The sequence below is a fragment of the Pyxicephalus adspersus genome, chromosome 2, assembly GCF_032062135.1.
Source record: "Pyxicephalus adspersus chromosome 2, UCB_Pads_2.0, whole genome shotgun sequence".
Classification (NCBI taxonomy): Eukaryota; Metazoa; Chordata; class Amphibia; order Anura; family Pyxicephalidae; genus Pyxicephalus; species Pyxicephalus adspersus.
The window spans coordinates 85,943,850-85,949,704 of record NC_092859.1 but is presented as its reverse complement, the minus strand read 5'-3'; the positions used below and the strand labels follow the sequence as shown (position 1 = coordinate 85,949,704).

At 32.9% G+C, this 5,855-nt stretch overlaps 1 long non-coding RNA gene across 1 annotated transcript; it reads left to right on the top strand.

Annotated features, from left to right (window-relative positions):
* Positions 1–1,884: 1,884 nt before the first annotated feature.
* On the top strand, positions 1,885–4,336 carry LOC140322096 (uncharacterized). The gene is made up of 3 exons (XR_011919133.1): positions 1,885–1,990; positions 2,079–2,216; positions 4,266–4,336. It is a non-coding gene; the product is annotated as an uncharacterized lncRNA (long non-coding RNA).
* Positions 4,337–5,855: the final 1,519 nt, after the last annotated feature.

Sequence of the window (5,855 nt, the reverse complement as noted above, 5' to 3'; positions counted from 1 at the left end):
GATAAAGTAACTTTTAAATGATTTAGTGCTGACACCTACCGGTAGATGATTCTCAAGATGAGGGGGTGGATATCAGGGGGGGGGGGGGCTTATTACAGAGGGCTTACATATTCCAAATAAGTTCTCCACCCACAGACTCTCAAAACACAGGAATCATTTTGTGAGAAGATGGCACTTGCTACTATTGTGGGCAGGAGAAGGGTCTATTTTTTTTATCAAAAGGAAGGCGCTATGCTGATTTTGCCCTCTTCTTTATTGGAAACCCAGATTCCAATTGTACTTGTCAGTGGGAGATATAGCCTATGGCTTTGTGCCAAATCCCATCACTGAACATTTGAGATGTTTAGCTTTATTCATTTCTGGTCGAAAGAATGTTCCGGTCGATTTTGACCTAATGCTGAACATCAGCACTAATTGGCACAATGCTTATCAGACATCAGGTAGACCTCCCATGCTATGTTGATGCATTTGCCCGCTATAGGGTGCAGATATAAAAAATAAGACATTCAAATTTCATTGTAGGAATTATGCTATGTTATTGAGATTTTACAATATACAATATACAAAGGAAGCCCACCTGGTCCTGTTTTTATCGCCATCACCATATGTGGCAGTATCATAACATTTCTTGAGTATCTACATATACTTACGGCTGCTAGCAGATGTTGTTCGTTTACTTGACTCAACTTTGGGCTCTGTATTATAAGTGTTACAGCCCTACTATAGCACCACTAGTATAAGTAAAAATCCATAGGTTTTACATATACTTTTTGGAATGGAATATAATTCACAAATAAAGTAGCACAAAAGCTGCAAACTAATTTTAGATTGGATTTTTTTCTAGACATGCATCCCTATTTAATGTACAGCGCTGCGTAATATGTTGGGCTATATAAATCCTGTTTATTAATAATAATAATAATAATAATAATAATAATAATAATAATAATCTCTGTGCTGTGCTAAGCAGAGCAAGGTTGGCCTTAATACATAACACATGATGTGAGATTTTGATGCAAGATTTGGTATTGTGACTTATAATTATTGGTCTAACTAAACCTAAAGCCAGGTTTTACAAAGGCATACAAAGCAAGTCCCTTTTTTGAAATTGGTACAGGAAAGAAGAAAAAAGTGTTTATTTTTTGGAATATATATATATGATTTTTTTAACAATACAAAAATGCCTATCAATACTCCTGCAATACATACAGATTAATAATATTATTTATGCTGCAAAAATAGTAGAATTAGAAGGGAAATTCCTAACAATTGGAAATAAATACTGTATTTTAGGAGAAAAAACTTCATTACCTCTTTTGAGGGATTTTTAGAACCACATTATATGAACCACAGCCACAAGTAAAGTCAAATAGTCTGGTAGCCACACAAGAAATTCTTGCTGTGGTGAATAAGGTCATAGTTCTTAGAAACTTACCTTTTTGTCTGCCGGTAAACCTGTGTAGGTCTTTCGCTACACGTCACTAACCATGAAGAGGGGGGGATTTCATCTAGACCTGGGCCATCTATATAAAAACCCAACAACAGATGTCACCTTACTTGAATGAAAGGTTAAACAAGCTGTAATCTCTTCAAGAACTTCTCATATCTATCATTCAGCAAAGAAACCAAAGAAATATAATCTAGCAGGATGAAGCAAAGTCACATCTTCAAGCAAGCCCTTTGTCTAGCTGCACTCATGATTATGGCATGCAGTGGCAAACCTCTAGTGAAGAAACCATGTTTCAAAGGAGGTATTAATGAAAGAATTAAAGTTCTTTTGAACAAGACAGAGGACTTCATCAAACTTTTTCCTGTAAGTGAACACAGTAAACTCATACAGAAAGTTTCTATGGGCTTGAGATATGCATGTATTATTTTGCATGTAATAAACTTGCATTATGTAATAAGCTGATTTTTTTATTTTGTTTTGTAACAGGATAAGAACTCATCTGTAAAACTGTTGACTAACACACTGAAGGAGGACTTTATGGTAAGCAAATTAAAAAATAAACCAATTTTGATATATGCAAATTCAACCCAAAAATTGTTTTTAATGCTTTGCAATTTCTCCCATACAGAAAAACTGCAGCACCCGAAGTCATCTACTCTCGTTCTATGTAGAGAAGGTCTTCTCTGAACACAAAATCTCAGCTGAAGCCAAGAAACGTGGCATTGATACTGACTTCAAAATTTTTCAAGACTGGCTGAAGTTGTGTGTAAGTCAAATTAATCTGTTTTTTAAATTATCTTTAAAAACTGAAAGAAAGGATTTTAAAAAGTTTTTTGAACCCATCAAAGTTGTTATAACACATTTCTGTCTGTCACTTTCACTATAGGGAAATACACTATAGTGTGATGTGAAACAGGAACTCTAGGGCATGGTGAGGTGTCAATATATAGGTATTTCTAATTTGTTAAACATGTAGGTGTACATAATTCAGCAAATTACTTACAAATATTATTTTTGGGGCTTAAATTTTAAATGACTTAATATAATACAGCCAGGCGTTAGTTATTAAAGGCAAAACTGCTACAATAGTTACTTTTATATGTTTTAAAAACAATATGACTTTGCTTTTTTAACCAAAAGAAAAATTATATGGTGTCTTACTTGATTTGATCACTAATTAGTATAGGAAATGGGAGGTGGGACCTATGTAAGTGTAAAAGTGGCTATAAAATGTTTTTTATTATAAAAAGATAGTGAATTACTGTGCTCTACTTCTTTAGAAAAAAATAAGGTATTAATATGAAGTGTAATGTCACTTGCTCTAAAACAAGACCTTATCACATAAACAGCAGAAAGGAAGAGTCAGGAGAGCCACGGGGGCATAGGTACTGAGGGACACCATATCCAACTTACCTAGCACAAAAAGTGGATATTGGAATCATCAAAAAATAGATGCCTTGCAGGCAAAAGCAAAACATACCAATAAATAATCTAAAGTTGACCCCATCTTCTGTTGGTTCCCCTAACTGGACCAGTAACCAGGAATTTTTCAGCAGAACCTAAGATGAACAACTCACATTGAGTTGTATACATATCTTTTTGTGATGCTCTTTGCAAATATTGGGGTGCAAAGAATAGTCACAAATAGAGCAGATATTTATAGAGCGGTCTAACTTTTTTTAGTTATATGCAATCCTAATTTCCAAGTTTAAACAGGTTTTAAGCACATTGTTAGAGATATGTAAACAAATATTAATTTACTTATTAAATTATGCTACTGGAAAGCACACAGTTACTCATTGGATCCTTTCAGAACTATTTAGCAGTATTTATTCGTTTAAAGTGTACATGTTTTACTTTTTGTAACAATGACTGCATTGTTGTAAAAAGGCCGTATCATTGTAGTCCGTGGTAGCATGATTTAGAGAATTTCAGTTTCTTTTTCTTTCAGTCACACTTTCAATAATACTGTCAACAAAAGTTGCAGATGAAAAGGATTTCCTCTTTTGAAGTTATTTATGTGACCTGTTTTAAGTATTTCTGTAGTCACTAGTGTTATTTATTTCAACTTACTTCTTTCTTCAGCAAATTGTGTATTTCTTTTTTGACATATTGAATTGTTGATCAGAATAAGGGAGATACTGTAAATGCCTTGTACATAAATGTCTCTTGTAGCAAAATGCTATAAAAAAGCTTCTAATCAGAAAATTGATAAAAGTATTTACTGATATTGCACTAGCTGCATTTAAAGAAACTTGTACAGTGTTGATGCAAAGGCGGTCATAGTTGTGTCTTTCTTAATCTGTTGCTTTCAGTACTTTCTGGGGTGCTGGCCTTAATAAAGATATAGATTAGGAGTTTTGATTTCAATCTCGTGTACTTGGTAGGAAATGTTAACATTTTTTTAAATTATTTTGATAAAGGACATCAGGGGACCTTTGTCCGTTAGATTTTCTCCTGAGATGAACACAGCGTCATAAGGTGTCTGTATGTAACTTAGAAATAACTCGAAATACTAACACACAAGAATTTAAAGATATAGCAGTAAACCATCATCAAAATGCAGTGTAGAATTTTTTAGGTTTTCTATGTGTACCTGAGGAATCTAAAAGGATGTGGGTATCATAAAATGATTGCTGCCGGGGGAAATATATCTGTTCTGGACTCCAACTATTAAGTAAAGTTTTCACTTTTGACATCAGCCCAAATTGTATGTGAATTATAAAGTGATGAATCTGTTACCAGAAATGAAACATAAAACTGAAACATGAAATAAATGGAAACATACTTTAACAGATTGTTTTGTTCTAAACAGCCGTCCACTAACTGTGATTCAACTGAAGAAACACAGAACATGAAAGAACTCAGAGAGAAGTTAACTGGGGTGAGTGTATGGAAGAATATATGTATATGTGTATATCCTAAAAAAGAAATATTACAGTCCATATTATATTATATTAATCTTAAGGGTCCTTTATGAAAAAGCTTATCTGTACTTCTTTGGGTCATGGCATTACTGCACCTAATGTATTCATTCACAAATACGCATTGCAGTGAAAATAGGGCAGGCAGGGTGATGGACACTGTAAACCCGTTTTCTGGTGCTGTTCAGAACAAATAGCAATATACCACAAATATACCACAGGAGCTGCATGCAGGGTGATTTTAAGGATCTTTTTTTTAAATTGATTTTTACAGGTCAAGACTGCGCAGAAGATAAAGACACAATATAAAGCTGTTAATGAATTGGGTAACCTGCTGCTCTGGATCCATGAATTTGTCTACAACATAAAGACTTAGATGTTGTAATATATTTTCAGTACATTGTTTTAAACTCTACAAACATTGTCACTTTATAGTGACATATAATTTATATCAAACACATTGTCATTTGAAATACTTGAAGCAACTATATAACATGAAAATTTTATTTAAACAAATACAGGAGTAATAGATCTTATATTTATTTTCAATATTATTTTTACATATTTATTGCTCATATAAGCTAATTTCTATAGCTTTTTTAAAGATAAACATGTAACATGTAACATTCAGAAAAAAGTCATTATATATCACAATCAAGTTTATTATGGCAACACTGTGACAACTTTTTAAAAAGTTTTGAATAGAGTGGGGAAAGATTACAAACTAAACACTGTTTTTATTGCTGTCTGTGACTCTAATAGGAAGATTTGCTGTCACTGTCTGTCTCATTGACATCTTTGTGATTGGAGATCTGAGGTTCTACTGTTTTCCTACTATACTAAACGTGTTTGGTCATTGGGCCGGATTTATTAAAGCTCAACATGGCTGGGGAGGATACACTTATATCAGTGAAGCTGGATGATCCAGCAAACTTGTAATACATTTCTTCAAAGTCATTTGCTATTTGCTAGCACATGTTTTGAATAATGGACCAGATCCAGTCCAGGTTTGCTGGATCACCCAGCTTCACTGATGAAAATGTATCCTCTCCAGACATAGTGAGCTTAATTAAATTTGGCCAAATTTCCATTGAACTGTTAGTGTCACTGCACAGACAGCAAAAAAATCCTAAGGAGGCACTATCCTATCCCCACATTGTACAAAGCAAAACAGACTATTTAGTCGACTTTAAATATAGAATTATTTCTTAAAGACAGGTAAAGAAAATAGTATGTTGCACTTGTAAATGTATGACTTTCATATGAATTAAAAAAAACCTTTTTTTATTTATCCATGAAATTATGATTAAAATATTATATAATAACTAAATTATTTATTATAGCTTACTGAACGTATTGATTATAAATAGTAGACTCAATTGTATTTATTATTTAATTATCTATTGGTATTTTAAATGAAATGGAACATTATGGTATGTTTTCTGATACGTGTTGCCTATAATATAAAATGTATTTTGATA